Source organism: Bombina bombina, chromosome 11 (assembly GCF_027579735.1).
Source record: "Bombina bombina isolate aBomBom1 chromosome 11, aBomBom1.pri, whole genome shotgun sequence".
Lineage (NCBI taxonomy): Eukaryota > Metazoa > Chordata > Amphibia > Anura > Bombinatoridae > Bombina > Bombina bombina.
In genome coordinates this window covers 31,529,786-31,540,172 of record NC_069509.1, presented here as the reverse complement: position 1 = coordinate 31,540,172, position 10,387 = coordinate 31,529,786, and the positions used below count along the sequence as shown (strand labels likewise).

The 10,387-nt window shown below is 37.6% G+C and overlaps 1 protein-coding gene across 2 annotated transcripts in view; it reads left to right on the top strand.

Annotated features, from left to right (window-relative positions):
- Window positions 1–3,385: 3,385 nt before the first annotated feature.
- LOC128642477 (up-regulator of cell proliferation-like) overlaps window positions 3,386–10,387 on the top strand; it is a 79,177-nt gene continuing 72,175 nt past the window's right edge. The window contains exon 1 of one of the 2 annotated variants that reach the window (XM_053695255.1): window positions 3,386–3,451. The gene's annotated coding sequence lies outside the window, so the exon portion shown is untranslated. Of the gene's footprint in view, window positions 3,469–10,387 lie in introns of both variants that reach the window. The other variant, XM_053695254.1, reaches the window with a different exon arrangement.

The window sequence follows — 10,387 nt, the reverse complement described above, 5'->3', positions numbered from 1 at the left end:
CATCCCAGAGATAACCCTAATACATAGCATATATCAGATGAAACAAATGTATTAATATTTGCAATTACTCAAACATAGTGACAGATATAATGGGCTAATCGACAATAAACAAACCTATACAGTTAATAACTAACAACCAATGGCCATTGGATCCTGTATAATGATATCCCTAAAAAACAGTTGGAGGCTAGTATAGTCCATATACAGTATTTGTAATTCCAAATCCAGTATCTATGATAGAGTATATTGCGTAGCAGTCACACATAGACCTTGATCCGTACTAACAATCCATCCATTCTCATTAGTTATATGTAGCCATAATGGGATAATGTTAGTAATAATGGTCAAGAATCAGTCACATACAATGATGAGATATGGCAATGAAATGGCAACAAACTTTAAGCAAGGCATGCAGGTGTAAAGCAATAATAGAGCCAGTTGATCACAGTCAATCACACACCCACTACAGGGACCGCGGATGATATCAAGTATTCATATTATGTCCCCCGTAGCCACGACAATCACTTAATCCCTTCTGGGTACCACCTCCTGAGGGACGTACCCTCGCCTCAAGGGACCCTAATTTCTGGGGTATATGTCGGGATAATATTTCTTACCAATCTTCACAGCGGGTAGTTCCCGCTGCAGTCCCACTTACTGCGTGTGTCCCGTGGGGTGGTGTGTTAGCGAAGTTGCTCCCCTGTTGTACCTTGCTGGCCCTAATGACCTCCAATCATATGTTCATTTGTGGCAATCTTACAGGTGCTCCATATAGCCAAAGGAAAACAGAAACAGTCCGTTAGGCCTAACCAGAACAATACACATCAATTCAAAAACGCAACACGTGTTTCGCCGCTGGGCACACCATCTGATGGTAATCCCTCCCGGGAATTTAAACTCTATTACAAAGGTTCCTACATAATTATTAACTGTTAAGTGTCCATAATAACGTATAGGCACAACTATTACCTTTTTCTTAGTAACACAAATATCGCAAACATATGCTGAGCAAATTTTGTATAATATATTTATATACATTTATTTATATCTCTGGGATTTGGGACCTGTCAAGGAAACTAGTATTCAATTTAAATCAATCAGTGCTACATTTTTTCAACCCCCAAATTAGTGACAATAAAATGCAATGCTTGACAGAAAACATGTCCTATTTTGATCATAGTCCTAATGCCTATCTATATTAGCAGTATTTATTGATCTTAGGTTTAATGATTCTACAGTGCAATATTATGCAAGAAATATGCCCTATATTAATTATATTTGGAATACCTATCATGAAGGGGCAGGGGAATCAATATTTTAATATTTTAATATTTTGATGTTAACCTAGCAAAGGAGCAAAATGTATCTCTTCATTAAGGTCATTGGGTTTTAAACTCCCAAGATTATAGATCCATTTACACTCTGTTTGTAATAAACATCTATCTACATCTCCTCCTCTTCCTTGCAAATTTATTAATTCCAATCCCATGGTTTTTAAATTTAAAAAGGCCTTAATGAAGAGATATATTTTGCTCCATTCCTAGGTTAATATAAAAATATTAAAATTCATCCATCCTGGAAATGATGGTAGATAAAGGTGGATTATTGGCACCATCAGGATTCATGGCCCTTGCGTAATGTCAGGGTGCCAGGAATCAGACTGAGACGAGAAGTGCAAAAATAATCACACCTTTATTAATAACAAAAAAATAATAAAAAGTTCACAAGTCAAATAACAAGCCAGAAGTCAAAGCCATTGCTGGTAGTCAGACGAGCCGAGTCAGGAGCCAAAGCGAATAGTCAGACGAACCGAGACAGGAACCAAAGCGAGTAGTCAGAAGAGCCGGAATCAGGAACAAGAACAGCAGAGTCAGGAACAAGCCAGGGATCAGGAACCAGGAGGGACGTCAGACAGCAAGGTAATACACAGAAACTGGAACTCACAAACAGGTCTGAGACAATTCAAGGGCAAAGCATACTGAACAGAGGCCCTTTAAATAATAAGTGATGACATCACAATTCTGAGACTGCAACCTGTCTCACACGGATGATGTACACCGTTCTGACCATAAAAGGGCGTGCAGGAAATGAGCAGCATCACACACTCTGCACCAGACTCAGCAAGAGAGGTGAGTAAAATGACTGCCAGCAGCACATGGCAAACAAAGCAGGGCAAAAACCCTGACACAGAACATGATCCCCTCCCTTCAGAGACTTAACCACATGACCCCAAACACACCTCCAATACAACCACTGTCTTGTTAAAGAAGCTGAGGGTAAAGGTGATGGACTGGCCAAGCATGTCTCCAGACTAAATGATATTGAGCATTTGTGGGGCATCCTCAGACAGAAGGTGGGGAAGCGCAAGGTCTCTAACATCCACCAGCTCTGTGATGTCATCATGGAGGAGTGGAAGAGGACTCCAGTGGCAACCTGTGAAGCTCTGGTGAACTCCATGCTCAAGAGAGTTAACGCAGTGCTAGAAAATATTGGTGGCCACACAAAATATTGACACTTTGGGCACAATTTGGACATTTCCCCTTAGGGGTGTACTCACTTTTGTTGCCAACGGTTTAGACATTAATGGCTGTGTGTTGAGTTATTTTGAGGGGACAGCAAATTTACACTGTTATACAGGCTGTACACTCACTACTTTACATTGTAGCAAAGTTTCATTTCTTCAGTGTTGTCACATGAAAAGATATAATAAAATATTTACAAAAATGTGAGGGGTGTACTCCCTTTTGTGAGATACTGTATATGTGTATATATATATATATATATATATATATATATATATATATATATATATATATATATATATATATATATATATATATATATTCTATCTATCTGTCTATCAATCTTCTATTATCTATCTATCAATCTATCTATCCATCTATCTATCTATCTATCTATCTATCTATAATCTATCTATCTATCTATCTATCTATCTATCTTTTCAAAGGTCAAGTCCTACAAAAAAGTGTGTCAATTCACCAAGACTTCCACCCCCTCACAATTAATATTGTTTTATATACACACACACACTGTGTTCCTATTCATTCCCCCTGGCCTTGACCCCTGTATCTATCTATCTATCTATCTATCTATCTATCTATCTATCTATCTGTCTGTCTGTCTGTCTGTCTGTCTGTCTGTCTGTCTATCTATCTATCAGTTTAATGTGCCATTAAAATAATGTACAGATTTACTTTTTAACAAGGATGTGGTATTTTGATGTTTAGACCGTAAGTAAAAGTGAATGTGAAACTATCAGTGTAGTTCCAGGAAAACATCTGATTTCTCCAGCTCTACCCCCCCCTGCCCCCGTGCTCTATATATATCTGCTAAACACTGAGATATAAACCCATTGCATGAGCTACTGACAGCAAAAGAGACATTCCTGCGTTCTTCCTCAGTAAAGACAACAGGACCAGGCTAATAACAGGTCTGCACACACTGCAGGTAAACTCAGTTTTATACTTCATTGTGTATTGTTTTTTATTCTTGTTATAGGAAGATGAGAACAAAATATGTAAGTGACATTCTTCTTTCTATCAAATATTTTAGCTTAAATAGAAGTTATGTTTTGCTAATAAAAATAATGTAATAATTCATCAAGTTATATTATAGTTTGTTTTTGCTAAATCTGACAAACATAAAAAGCTGCAACAGTCTAAATAGTGATTACTGAATACATGGAAATAAACTACAAATGCATAATACACTTATCAGTGTTATAGAGTTAACATTTTTCTCTGCACGTGCACGTTAAACATAGCTAGATATTGTCACTGCACCAACATATTAAATACTGCAGCTGCTCAGATCATCAGTGGGGATTGTATCATGTCAGCAATTAACAAATTGTGTCATTACCAGATGGTACAAGCAACCAGCAAGTGTTGTGTTTAAAATGCTGGTGCACGGTGCATACTTAAATACACTTTTAAAACAGCTATAGCTTTTATAAGAATAATTTTTGCTAATGCATATATATTACACAAATGCTTCTGTTCAATACTGAAATGCACCCATGTGGTTTCCAATTTTGGCTGGAATATCCCTTTAAGAATGATCCCATAGGAATTTGCCTTTACTAAATCTGTTTGTGATTTACATAATTGTGTCATGCAGCAAAAGTATTAAGTGACTGATGGGAAAACTTTCCAGAGTTGGAGATAGGGAGAATACAGGGAGTTCAGAATTATTAGGCAAATGAGTATTTTGACCACATCATCCTCTTTATGCATGTTGTCTTACTCCAAGCTGTATAGGCTCGAAAGCCTACTACCAATTAAGCATATTAGGTGATGTGCATCTCTGTAATGAGAAGGGGTGTGGTCTAATGACATCAACACCCTATATCAGGTGTGCATAATTATTAGGCAACTTCCTTTCCTTTGGCAAAATGGGTCAAAAGAAGGACTTGACAGGCTCAGAAAAGTCAAAAATAGTGAGATATCTTGCAGAGGGATGCAGCACTCTTAAGATTGCAAAGCTTCTGAAGCGTGATCATCGAACAATCAAGCGTTTCATTCACAATAGTCAACAGGGTCGCAAGAAGCGTGTGGAAAAACCAAGGCGCAAAATAACTGCCCATGAACTGAGAAAAGTCAAGCGTGCAGCTGCCAAGATGCCACTTGCCACCAGTTTGGCCATATTTCAGAGCTGCAACATCACTGGAGTGCCCAAAAGCACAAGGTGTGCAATACTCAGAGACATGGCCAAGGTAAGAAAGGCTGAAAGACGACCACCACTGAACAAGACACACAATCTGAAACGTCAAGACTGGGCCAAGAAATATCTCAATATCTTAGATTTTTCTAAGGTTTTATGGACTGATGAAATGAGAGTGAGTCTTGATGGGCCAGATGGATGGGCCCGTGGCTGGATTGGTAAAGGGCAGAGAGCTCCAGTCCGACTCAGACGCCAGCAAGGTGGAGGTGGAGTACTGGTTTGGGCTGGTATCATCAAAGATGAGCTTGTGGGGCCTTTTCGGGTTGAGGATGGAGTCAAGCTCAACTCCCAGTCCTACTGCCAGTTTCTGGAAGACACCTTCTTCAAGCAGTGGTACAGGAAGAAGTCTGCATTCTTCAAGAAAAACATGATTTTCATGCAGGACAATGCTCCATCACACGCGTCCAAGTACTCCACAGCGTGGCTGGCAAGAAAGGGTATAAAAGAAGAAAATCTAATAACATGGCCTCCTTGTTCACCTGATCTGAACCCCATTGAGAACCTGTGGTCCATCATCAAATGTGAGATTTACAAGGAGGGAAAACAGTACACCTCTCTGAACAGTGTCTGGGAGGCTGTGGTTGCTGCTGCACGCAATGTTGATGGTGAACAGATCAAAACACTGACAGAATCCATGAATGGCAGGCTTTTGAGTGTCCTTGCAAAGAAAGGTGGCTATATTGGTCACTGATTTGTTTTTGTTTTGTTTTTGAATGTCAGAAATGTATATTTGTGAATGTTGAGATGTTATATTGGTTTCACTGGTAAAAATAAATAATTGAAATGGGTATATATTTGTTTTTTGTTAAGTTGCCTAATAATTATGCACAGTAATAGTCACCTGCACACACAGATATCCCCCTAAAATAGCTATAACTAAAAACAAACTAAAAACTACTTCCAAAACTATTCAGCTTTGATATTAATGAGTTTTTTGGGTTCATTGAGAACATGGTTGTTGTTCAATAATAAAATTAATCCTCAAAAATACAACTTGTCTAATAATTCTGCACTCCCTGTATGTTTCAACTAAAGGGGATTATTTCTGATTTATCTCATTTTATTAGGGTGAATAATAATCAATGATTTAAAAAAAAAAAAAAAAAGATTTTTTTTTATTTAAATCAGATTTTTTTTTAAATAGGTTTTTTTAATTAAATGCTTTTTGAGGATAAATCTAAATATAGTTTTCTTTTTAAGATACTTTATAATCCAAAGGTTATTCATCTTAAATAAAAGATTTGTTTTAAATTATGTAGCATGAGGCTGTATATTCATGGCTGAAATATTTATTTATTGGTAAAGTAATTCCTTTAATCAATAAAAAAACTACCTATATCCACAAATAGGGGGCGCTTATACTATAGAAATAATTTGTCAAATAAAGCGCTTATATTAGATGATCATATATAGGGACTCAATTAAAGGGAAACTAAACCCAAAGTTTGTCTATCATAATTCAGATAGGGCAGCAATTTTAAGCAACTTTCTAATTTACTCCTATTATCAAATTTTCTTTGTTTTTCTTGTTATCTTTATTTGAAAAACGGGAATGAAAGCTTTGGAGCCGGCCCATTTTAGGTTCGGCACCTGGGTTGCACTTACTGATTGGATAGTTAAATGTAGCCACTAATCAGCAATCACTATCGAGGGTGCTAAATAAAAAATGGGCTGGCTCTAAAGCTTAAAGTTCTGCTTTTTCAAATAAAGATACAAAGAGAACGAAGACATTTTGATAATGGGGTAAATTTGAAAGTTGCTTAAAATTGCTGCTCTATCTTAATCCTGAAAGAAAAAAATTGGGTTTAGTGTCCCTTTAAGTAGAAATGTATTAGCCCCAAGATAAGTCCCTATGTGTATTATTTACAAACAAACCCCCCTCAATACCCTACCCAGCCTCCCACTCCCAGATCCCTTCCCCAGGACATTTGATACCACCCTCTCGCTCCCTTCTTTCAATTAAAATAAACTGATTACTGGTTACATGCGGCACGCATGCGCCCTCGCTGCTGCAACCTCGTCACATGCGGATCCGGTCACCAACATCAAAAACTGATGTGACCATCGAAGGGCCGCCTGCCCGCCTCCCAAATGCAGCTCCCACCAACGATCGGCTTCATCGATGGTCGATGCAGGGAGGGCCGCAGAGTGGCTCTCTCTGCATTGGTGGGGTGAAAAGGATCTTGCATTAATGCCTGAATATCGCAGCATCAATGGAATACCCTGGAAGCTGCTGGAAGCGATCAGGATTACTTCCAGAGCTTCAAACCCCAAAGGACGTGCCAGGAACGTCTTTGATGTTAAGGGTGTTTTTTTTGTAGGACATTCCTGGCACATCCTTGGTTGTTAAGGGGTTAAAAAATAAATCAGTACATTCTGTATTTTACCCAGAACTCATTAATAAACATACTCATAAAGCTAAGGCTTTACTCTAGTATGATAAAACACTGGCTATTTTTATGTTGCATGTAGCAATAATATAGCCAGGATAAATATTAACATCATCCATTCAGTTAAAGTGATGGTAAATACAAGAGTTTGTGTAACGCTAGGATTTACCATTGGCATAAATAAAGGGGACTTTCATTCATAAAGTATAAAATACTTCATGCTGAAAGTTCTTTTATTTGGGCTCCGTTACATATGCGGCGTGGCCCGCAAAAGCCGCCACCGGTTTTTACACGATTTTGGGATCCTATATACAGCGCCGCAAATAAATGCGGCATGTATATTTCACCTGTCGGCTGCAATTTTTACTCACATAAGCTAACATGGGACTGCGTCGCAAATCGGTATCCAGTATTCAGCGCAAGGACTTACTTGGTGAAAATGGAGAAATTTTAATCAATTTTCACCTTGTTACACAAAGGCAGCCGCAGCAAGCCTTGCACTGAGTATGGGAGCACCATAACTCCCGTAACTGCCTGAATATATAACTAACACCTAATGCATGCGCAATATCTATCTACCTGTCAACCGCCAACACCCACCGCAATAACTAATAAAGTATATTTACCCGTATATCCACCATCAAACCCACACCGCAAGTAATAACTAAAGTATTAACCCCTATATCCGCCAACATCGCAAACTACCTAATAAAACTATTAACCCCTAATCCGCCATTAACCCACAACGCAATAAACCTATTAAATGATTAACCCCTAACCCGCCATACCCTTACAACGCAATGCTAATAAATCTGTTAACCCCTAAACCACCAAAGCCCACAAAGCAAATAAATAATTAAATTACTAAGCCCCCTAACCTAACACCCCCTAACCTAACACCTCCTAAATTAACCCAAATTATCTACATTAAAAAATACTAAAGTTACTAATGATTAAAATTAAAAAAACCTAACATTACTTTAAAAAAAAAAAAAAAAATAAGTTTAAATTAATCTAAAATTACGGAAAATAAAAAAATCTGATATTACAGAAAATAATAAACAAATTATCAAAAATTAAAAAATTAAACCTAATCCCTATGAAAATAAAAAGCCTCCTCAAAATAAAAACACCCTCTAATCTAATGCTAAACTACCAATAGCCCTTAAAAGGGCTTTATGAAGGGCATTGCCCTAATTTAAACAGCTCTTTTAAATTAAAAATAAACAAAGTCCTTCCTAACAGTAAAACCCCCCACCCCCAAACCCCCCCAAATAAAAAACCTAACACTAAAACACCTGAACTACCCATTGCCCTGCAAAGGACATTTGTTTGGGCATTGCCCTTAAAAGGGCATTTAGCTCTTTTGCTGCCCTTCAAAGAGCATTTAGCTCTTTTACGAAGTGCCCACCCTAATCTAAATAAAAAATGTAAAAAAAAACCTAAGTCTAACCCCCAGGATGGTACTCACCGTTCCTGAAGTCCAACGGAGAAGGTCCTGTTCCATGCGGTGAAGTCTTCTTCCAAGCGGCCACCTCTTCTTTCTTCTACCAATCCGGCGTGGAGCGTATGGCGGAGCTGAAGACTGATGACCGTGGAGCTGAATACCGGCGACCCTGGAACTGAAGACCAGTGAGTGTGGAGGATCCTATCCATACGATCTCTGCCGTACACTGAATAGGGAATTCAAGGTATGCGATTAAATATGGCGTCCCTTGAATTCCTATTGGCTGATTTGATTCTTCAAATTCAAATCAGCCAATAGGATGAGAGCTACTGAAATCCTATTGGCTGTTCAAATCAGCCAATAGGATGAGAGCTACTGAAATTCTATTGGCTATTCAAATCCGCCAATAGAATTTCAGTAGCTCTCATCCTATTGGCTGATTTGAACAGCCAATAGGATTTCAGTAGCTCTCATCTTATTGACTGATTTTGGGGGACTTTTTTATTTTCATAGGGATTTTTGATAATTTATTTATTATTTTCTGTAATATTAGATTTTTTTATTTTCCGTAATTTTAGATTAATTTAAATTTAGTTTTTTTTATTTTTAAAGTAATGTTAGGTTTTTTATTTTAATAGTTAGTAACTTTAGTATTTTTTTATGTAGGTAATTTGGGTTAATTTAGGGAGTGTTAGGTTAAGGGGATTTAGTAATTGAATTATTTATTTGCGTTGTGGGCTTTGGCGGTTTAGTGGTTAATAGATTTATTAGCATTGCGTTGTATGGGTATGGCGGGTTAGGGGTTAATACTTTAATAGGTTTATTGCATTGTGGGTTAATGGCGGATTAGGGTTAATAGTTTTATTAGGTAGTTTGCGATGCTGGGGTTGGCGCATTTAGGGGTTAATAATATAGTTATTACTTGCAGTGTGGGTTTGATGTTGGATATAGGGGTTAATAATGTAATTATTACTTGCAGTGTGGGTTTGATGGTGGATATAGGGGTCAATAGTTTAATTAGGCATATTACGTTGTGGAGGTGTTGTCGGTTTAGGGGTTAATACTTTTATTAGTTCCGATGTGGGATTGATGGCGGATATAGTGGTTTTATACGTGTCGGGTTTATGTTTGGGTGGCCGGTAAATTTACGGGAGATTTTATATATATTTTTTATTTTCTTAGGCGTCGGCAGTTTCTAAAGTGGCTCCAGAAATGTGTATTTACGCTCATTTCTGGAAATCGCTAGTTTATCCAACTTACGGCACTTTATGAACTGCCAGACACCCTATATGTAATACCCCGATGTGCGAGGTGAAACGGGCTGTGCGGTTTTCAGCTCTTGCGCTGAAGCCTGCGCCGTATATGTAATCTCGCCTTTTGTTTGCAGCGTTCGCTGCACTGAGTTGCTAAGGCAGCCAACGGGAGAACACTATTTGGTTGAGAGGTCACGTTTCAACCTCTTAGCCAATAGCCATGTGGGAAATCAGGCTTGGTGTCGTAATATGATAAGCTATGATGTTTCTAGTAATTGACAAAACGAACATATTATCTTATTATTGAGATAGGTATATCAATGTCTATGCAATGTATTTTTTGTCTTTTTACTATGGATATGTATCAATAAAAAGATTTATTTAATAAAATAAAAGGTCTATATAGATGAATGGGATAGGATAAATCATATTTATGCAATAATCATGTGTTTTTAATTTAAACATTTCACTTTCCAAAGTTTATCACATAGGGGAATATGTTCTAAGTCTTACTATATATATATATATATATATATATATATATATATATATAT